Source organism: Arachis hypogaea, chromosome 5, assembly GCF_003086295.3.
Source record: "Arachis hypogaea cultivar Tifrunner chromosome 5, arahy.Tifrunner.gnm2.J5K5, whole genome shotgun sequence".
Lineage (NCBI taxonomy): Eukaryota > Viridiplantae > Streptophyta > Magnoliopsida > Fabales > Fabaceae > Arachis > Arachis hypogaea.
The window spans coordinates 99117572-99126740 of record NC_092040.1 but is presented as its reverse complement, the minus strand read 5'-3'; positions in this window follow the sequence as shown (position 1 = coordinate 99126740).

Here is a 9169-nt window from a genome sequence, read left to right as displayed (position 1 = left end):
GGATGTAGCCTACCAGCTAGGGCTCCCGATCGATGGTCAGTACCGCTCGGCGTGGGCTTGGTTTGAGGAGTTGTGGGGTGTGATACCGCCACCAAACTACATCGACAAGTTGACAGTAAAGTGCACTTTGATGCAGCAGATGTTTAGTGACCTTCTCGAGGGGGCAGACGAGGAGACAGTGCGGAGGTACGCTAGAGCGTACATTATGATGCTACTATCGACAGAGCTCTTCGGCGACAAGTCCAGTACTCGTATGCATAGTAGGTGGCTGCCCTACGTGGCGAGGTTAGAGGACATGGACAATTATAACCAGGGATTTGCCGCTCTGTCATGGTTATACAGGTGCCTATGCCATGTAGTCAACAAGAATGTGGTTAAGTTGGCAGGTCCTCTACAGCTCCTCCAGTCATGGATCTTCCGGAAGTTCCTGGGTTTTAGGCCCGACAGATTTGATGCTTTTCATTGGCTGTTGGCCTCAAGGTACGCAATTAATTACTAGTTATTTTCTGTGTTGACATTTTATATTTATATTTTTTGTCAGTTGTTAATAACATTTATTGGGTGGCAGGTGGTCAGATTATCAGCCGACGTCAAGCGAGAAGGGATCTCAAGTTGCGCACTGCAGGATGCAGATATATTTACTTCGTCCATGCGATGTGAGTACTAACTACTAAACAGTTTAGTGTTTTGTTCTTGACTTATTTTGTGAGGTTACTAGAGAGAAAGTGTTAAGTTGGACCGAATTGCCTTTTCAATTCGTTTGGATGTCGTACAGCTCGCCGAACTTGCCACGGTACTTGCGGTAATCGGATTCTAACACTTTATACTCAATCCTACGTCGGAAGATGTAAGTCTTTACGCTCAACACGGCCTCCTCTTTATCTTGAAATTGCTGACTAACTAGGAACTCAGCTAGTCCTTCTATATCCCGTATGTCTCTGGTCCCAAATCTGACAAGAATGACAAGATTTTCCTGTTGTCTCATGGCATCCAAGTCCAAAGCTGAAAAGTGCAAGGGGTATTGCGGAGTTCCTGAACTAGCTACTCCACTACCCCCAGCTAGAGTATTCCTCGCATCCTTATCGTCGCTATCATCGGCAAACGTGGTGGGCTCCACATCATCATCATCCTCATCCTAAAATACATCTTCCACATCATTCGGTGCTCCACCCTGACGGCATTCTGGTAACATATCATCAATGTCGGCCATCGTAATCACAACATCAACTACGGACCCAGTGTCAACCCTTTCTCTGTCACGAGTGAGGTTTAGATCAGCAGCGAAGTACAGGGAGACCACCAAAACTGTCTCAGGCTCAATCACGGGTCGATGAAGAGGCACCAACAGGCCTCAAACTAAAGAAAGCTACCATGGCTGAAGACAGAGGAATCCAGTTAGAACCTCCTAAACTAAAGACAACATCCACAAGTTTGGCCAACAGCTCAGGAGTACTCACCTCCGGGAATCGCCGATGATAATGGAACAGAACTTTCAAATCTTCGTCGCTGCCTATGACGAACGAATCATACTTCACATCATCCCGTAAAACAAATATTAAAATTCTGTAGAATAATTCTCCAGCCGTTTCATGCCTTACAGCCCCAGTTTTTGGATTATAATATCCTGAAACTCGGTGAAACTCGTCAAAGATTTCATGAAAACACTAATCGGATTCTTATCAATAAACTTAATTTCAGAACACATTTTTTTCTTAATCGACCCTCTATAGTATACCAAAACTAAGAAACTGTCATCACTAACCATTGTGGGACTTAGTATGATAAAGAATTCACATTTCACAGGTATTTATATATATTTGCACCCTACAAAATCGAATTACCCACTACCCAGCATCCATTTATATATGTTGCTGAAATTATAATAAATTCACCTCCTCTAATTCGATTTATTTATGTTGATCTCAATGCAGATAAATTAAATTAGGGAACTTTGATTTACATGAAAACGTATCTCTCATACATAAATCTAACTAGTCTAATTCGATTTACATGAAAATGTAACTATACATGCATAAATTGATGGGGGCTAATTTGATTTATGTAAATGTCTACTAAATCAAATTTATCTATTTTGATTTACATAAAATTATGATAAATCGAGTTTGACTGTTTCGATTTACATAAAAATGTTATTAAAAATATATATGTAACAATTTTCTATTAAATGATTTACATAATATTAAATGAACATTGGTTTATCTAAGTGATTTGTGCCTTATTTTATATATATATAATTTATTAAATTTTTAACGAATGAAATTCACTATTTGGCTTCACTTACCTACCTCCTATCCTAATCGCAAGTTTGACTATTCGAAAATATAAAAAAAAAAAATACTAAAAAAATTCACATCACAATATTTGTGAGTTGCGTAAATACTAAATACACACTAAATTTTCTTTTTTCCTTTTCTAAGTGACATACATCATTTACTAGACAGCGAAAGAAATATTAAACATGGGATAGTGTTATATAAGTATCACGTAGCTTATTTATTTATTTTTCAAGCTAATTAACTAGTAATTAATTAATTAACGAAATAATAAATTGAAAACCCTATAAAGCATATTCTAACATATACATATTTTGATCCCCGGGCTTACGAAGGATTCGAAAAGACTGGTTAACTTTCAATGATTCCCATTTCCCACGAACTTCAGATTTAAACGAACAAAATGATTCCCCACGAATTGAACAAGAGATGACGTAAAGATTATGGGGAGGCATTCATTCTCCTAACGAAAGGAAAAGTAAACTACTTTATTCCCTTTTCATTTCAGAGGGAAAAAAAAAAAAAAACACATTTGATACACGGTCAAGAGAATTCAATTGATAATGGGTATATAATTTTTTGGATTAATTTTAATTGATGGTGTATAATTTTCTAGAAAAAATTTTAATCCACTAAAAACGTAAAGGGGTTATTGTACTAGCGTTCACTAAAAGGAAAAATAAAGAGTGGTCCTACTTTTGAAATAAGAGTTAAACTAATAGTTAATCATTAATAGTTGAAGGATTATGGGAGATTATTAAATTTTATATAGTAGAATTGAAATTACCTAGCATTTTTAATTTGGCAATATCATCAACAAATGATAAAGAATAACATTATTAAATAAAGAGATGCGTTGTTTATTTTTTTTCTTCCAAAATCAACTCTACTTCTTAAAAAATTGGATGGAAGAGCAAACTCTAATTTGGTTCACGTTAATTTTTATAAATTTATCTAAAAATAAATTAGTTTATTCAAAGAGGAAAAAAAGAAAAGCAAAACTGAAAAAAATAAAGCAGTCTTTAACCTTTTAAAATCTTTGATAATCACGTTTTTTGTTTTTATCAGTAGTGAAATTTCATTGATCCTCAATTAAAATTACAAGTATTTTTTGTTGTAAAATAAATAAATAAAAAATAAATATAAAATAAAAAAATATAAATAAAAAACTCTAATATTAATATTCATTAATATTATTATCTCAATATAATTAAGATCATTCATATACATTTATTAATATGTTGCAGCGTATATTTATATAGGAATAGAGAAATATTTTATATTGATCTTATGTGTGTATTATATGAGACATTGTTCTTCTATTTATATAGGTACCAAATTTATAATTTCAAACTTCATTAATTTAATTTATTTTGAGAACTTGAGCCTTCTTCTTGTTGAAAAACTTAGTTGCCCATCTTATGAAAAAAGTCTAATTCTATCCATATCATAACACTCCTTTTTAAATGTCCATTTAAAATTATTCTTCATTAAAATCTTACTAAAGACAAATTTAATGAAAAAAAATTAGCGAAAAAAAAAAGAGTACAATATCCTTTATGATGAGAACTATTTTGTTAAAATATCTTGTAAAAAAATTCAATAGGGACAAAACCTGGCCAAGAAAAAAAAGAGTACAACATCCCCTTTTTGTCAATATTATTTAATATCTCGAAATCGGCGCATCCTAATTTGATGTACCAATCTTTCAAAAGAGGAGTTTGGAAGTAACTTTATAAATAAATCTGCCAGATTATCACTTTTTCTAAAGTTGTAATTCAAAAATATTCTTAAACTCCTTTTCTAAAGTTAATGCCAGACAAATCATTTTTTCTGGAGGCCAAGTTTCATGAGGATTAAAGATGTCATTATTCCTTACTTGCTATATCCACCAAAGTCCCGAAAAGAACTTGAACGGGTGTTCTCTGCTATGATACAAGAACCAGTTCTTCAAATCAAAAGGATGACAAGAAATATCCAACCTATGCCAGACAAGCTGAGCATTTGGATAATCCCGAATATAATATAAAACTGATTCCTGACTAGAAAGACATCTTGAACACCTATCCGATGACGACATCCCTCTTTTAAAGCGAAAACTTGCAGTAGGAAGAGCCTCCTTAAGACACAACCAAGCCAAAAACTTATGCTTTTTCGAAACAAGCTGACGCCAAAGCCAAAGCCAATTCTCCCGCTCCTCCCAACCAAACAGCTGCTTACACAACCACAAGTAACCATTGCGTGAGTCATAGATTTTGGCAGCAGACCCACACCAATACCAACCCACTTCCGGACCTGCTTGTTCATCTGGATTGTAAGAGAGAATATTACCTTTCAGATTTTAACATAAAGGAGAATAAAGAGTATCCAATGCAAATGTCACCTACCAACTGACCAAATATCCTGTATCTGGATATTCGAATTAGAAATGTGAACATAATCCATCTCATTAGATAACCGTCCTTCTTCCTCCAGCTAGAAAACCAAAAATTCTGGTTCAAATCTCCAATACACCAAGCAAACCCATCCTTCAACACTTCCCAAGCCTTACAAAGACACCTCCAAATGGGAGAGTCCTTGTTCTTAGGATACTAAAACAGTCATATATAGATGATCGGTATTTGGCATCCAATAATTGGACTCATAGCTTGTTTGACTGCTGGAAAAAAGTCCAAACTAGCTTTCCAAGAAGAGCAATATTTACACAATAAGGATCTCTAATCTCCAAACCTCTATATTTTTTTGGAGTAACCAGTACCTTCCAACTAACAAGATTCAATCCTCTTCCATCAACTTGTCCTTTCCAAAGAAAATTCCTCATCATAGACTCCAATTTACTAGTGATTCCTTTGGAAAAAATAGAGACCTGCATCTGGTACGTGGAAATAGCGGCTGCAACAGAATTAACCAAACAGAGTCTGCCAGCCCGATTGAGTAATCTCTCTTTCCAGCTAGCTAGCCTACTCCAAAACTTATCCAGGACACTATTGAAAGCTGAACGAGTCACCCTAGAATGGCTAAGGGTAACTCCAAGATACTTGCCCAAGTCCTAGACAAATCTGATAGAGGATACCCCAGTGAAAACCTCTTTCCTTGTTGCAGAGTCATTCTTGGAGCAAAGCGCTTTAAACTTCTCCACATTAATCTTAATCCCAGATGCTTTGCAAAAAGTCTCAAAAACCAGCATCACATTTTGCACTTGTCTCTTTGTAGCTTTACAGAATAGAAGTAAGTCATTCGTAAACATTAAGTGGGATATTCTTGATTCTCCTCTAGAAATAGCAACCGGTTCCCACAAGTCCAAATCGGCCTGATGACTAATAAAGCATGACAATCGCTCCATACACAAGACAAAAAGATAGGGTGACATAGGGTCTCCTTGTCTAAGATCTCGGCTAGGAGTAAAACCATTCAGACGATTCTCATTCCAAAGAATAGATAAAGAAGAAGCAGTGACACAATTCATAATCAAATTAATTGTAGAAATAGGAAAACCAAAGCTCTTAAGGGTATAAGCTAAAAACCTCCAATCAACTCTGTCATAAGCTTTCTCCAGATCAATCTTAAAGGCCAGTGTGTCTTTCTTTGATTTAATCTTCTTCATAAAGTGGAGGACTTCTTGAGCAATAATGATGTTGCCAGGAGTTCCTCGTCACGGAATAAATTCTCCTTGAAGCGGGCCAACAATCTCCGCAAGATGAGGACGAAACCTATTAACAAGGACCTTCGTGATGATCTTGTAAACTACATTGCAGAGACTAATCGGCCTGAAATCTTTCATAGATACCGGTGATTCAACCTTTGGAATAAGAACCAGTAAAGTCTCCAACATTCTCGGATCAAGAGTAACACCGGAGAATGCCTGCTTAACCATCTTCCAAACATCAAGACCAATGATCTCCCAATATTCTTTGAAGAAGAAAGCTTGAAACCCATCAGGACCCGGAGCTTTAAAAGAGTTCATGTGAAAAACAGCTGTTCTGACTTGCTCTATAGTAACTGGTGCCGTAAGATTATTGCAGGCTTCCTCATTCAGAGAAGGAAGAGGCACATCACCAAGGCAACCCAAATCAACATCATTCAAATGACAGAATAAGCTTTTTATAGAAAGACTCTACTTCTTGACTCAGAACCTCTGAATCAATTTCCCACACTCCATCCATGAGAAAAAGGCCATGAATCTTATTATGCTTCCTTCGCACAAGAGTTTGAATATAAAAGAATCTTGTATTCCTATCCCTGAACCTTACCCACTGCTCTCTGGACTTTTGGAACTATAGGAGCTCTTCTTGCACTAGAGTATTATTATAATCATCAAGCAACTATTGCTCTTTCTGACGCAAATAAATAATAACCACCACTTTCAAACGCTTTTGTAAATAATTAATCTGCTGCTCTAATTCACATTTCTTAACAAAAATGTTATTACCAGACTACCATGACTGATTCACAATGTTATTTACCCAGGATGAGTAGCCCAAGCAGCAACAAATCGGAAAGGTCGATTTCCTTTAGGCTGAGGACGACCTTTACAACGCACCAGAATAGGGCAATGATCAGACTGAAGCCTATTTAAAACTTCTGCATAAGCCTCTGGAAAAATAGATAACCAACTACTATTTATACAGACTCGATCAAGCTTTTTTGACATGTCAACATAATTTTTCACCCTCCTGCACCAAGAAAACCGCCTCCCAGTAGTCTTTAGATCAAACAAACTACTATCCCCTAATGAAGTAGCAAACATGTTTGCTCTTTGATGAGAAAATTGACAACCCTTAGATTCATGAGAAAATTTGACTTCATTAAAATCACCAAGAACAATCCAAGGTCCTTGAAAAATCATGGATTGTTGATGCGTGAGCATCTTTCCTATCTTTTCCTAGTGAATTTGCATCAAATTTGTTGAATTTAATAAAGAATTAACTATCTTTTAGCCAATATGGATGCTACTTTGAGTCTATTACAATTTTGTTTATTTTAGATAGCATTCGGTGGAATTTGATGGAGTTTCTGTAGCACAATAATCAAAGGAGATGGCAGCGAGGAGCAAAGCACACGCGTGCCTGACGCGTGCGCGTGATTTGGAGATATCCATGGCGACGCGTGCGCATGACTGACGCGTACGCGTGAATTGAAGATTCGCTCAGCGACGCGTCCGCGTGACTTGCAAAAAAGACCATCGACGCGTCCACGTGACTGACGCGTACGCGTGACATGCGCATGTGCAGAAAACGTAGAAAAATGCTGGGGGCAATTTCTGGGCTGTTTTAACTCAATTTTCAGCCCAGAAAACACATATTAGAAGATGCAGAATGGACAAAACATGTGGTCTCCACCCATCAACTAAAGACTTGTCAATTAAATTCAAATTTAAATTCAAATCTTATTTTTAGGAAAAGATATTATTTTTAATTTTAGATAATTAGATTTTAAATTTATTAGGATTAGTTATAAATAGGAATTTAGATGCCATCAGATTGGAACTCAGTACATTTTAACCAGAATCCTTATTTTCTTCTCTGAACCATGAGTAACTAATCCTCCATTGTTAAGGTTAGGAACTTTGTCTATTTGTATGGATTGATTCATTTGCTCTTTCTAATTTAATTCATGTTTTGATTTATATTTCAATAATTATTCTCGTTCTTTATTTTATGAATTTGGATGGAACGGAAGTATGACCCATGTTCTAATTGAGTTCTTGTAAAACTTAGAAAAGCTCTTTACTTGAACAACAGCTTGAAAACATATTATCCTGAATTTCTAATTGTTTATATTTAACGGGATACGTGACATATAATCCCCTAAATTTTGGATAATTAGGATTCTTGTGGCAAATAAACTGGAATTTGATCATCACCTTCTAATTGGAATTAATTGACCAAGGAATTGGCAGTTAATGAATTTTAGAGGAGACTAGGAAGGTCTAAGGAATTAGGGTCTAGTCACATATAGTTTGTCATGAATTAAATCTTGCATGATTAAAATAGTTAGTAAGAAAAATCAATTTGGAAAATAGATAACTCAGAAGTCTTAACTGTTTTCTCCATATTTTATTCCCAACTTATTTATTTGTCTATCTTTTTGATATTCTGAGTTCGAATTTAAACCTTTTGAATATCTCAAAACCCTTTTCTGCTTGCCTAACTAAGCCAATCAATCAATAATTGTTGCTTGATCCATCAATCCTCGTGGGATCGACCCTTACTCACGTAAGGTATTACTTGGTACGACCCGGTGCACTTACCGGTTAGTTTGTGGGTTATAAAATACCGCACCAATTGTGCAACAAGATAATCCCAAAGGAGAACCCTTTTATTAAATTGAGGACTGCCATAAATACCATTACACCTCCAAATTAAATTATCAAATTGAACCTCAACACCTGATCAAAAGCATCAATGAACTTACAACAAACACTCTTCATAGAGGATAAAAATCAAATACCTCCCTTATGTCCCTCTGCTTCTACTATACCAACAGAGTGATACCCCAACCTTTCCCAAAATAATTTTAAATGCTGAAAAGGGGAGTGAGTTTCAACCATAATAAAGAAAACAGGTCTAAATTTTCTAACAAGTTCCTTACAATGCACCCGGGCTAACTTATTAGAAGCACTCCTAATATGCCAAACAATCATATTTAAACTATCCATAAATAATATGGACAGAACAAATAAGAACATAAACTCTAAACAGAATCACCAACTTCAATAGGTGGTTTGTCTTGCGGTGCTGACACACTCTGATTCTCAATAATTGCCACCTTCGGACCCCCTAACACTGCACCTGCCATGCTTTCATCTACTAAGGTTTTCTCCGTTGTGCCACTATTTTTATCAACTGGCGAGTTCTACAGGGAGGAAGGCTGAG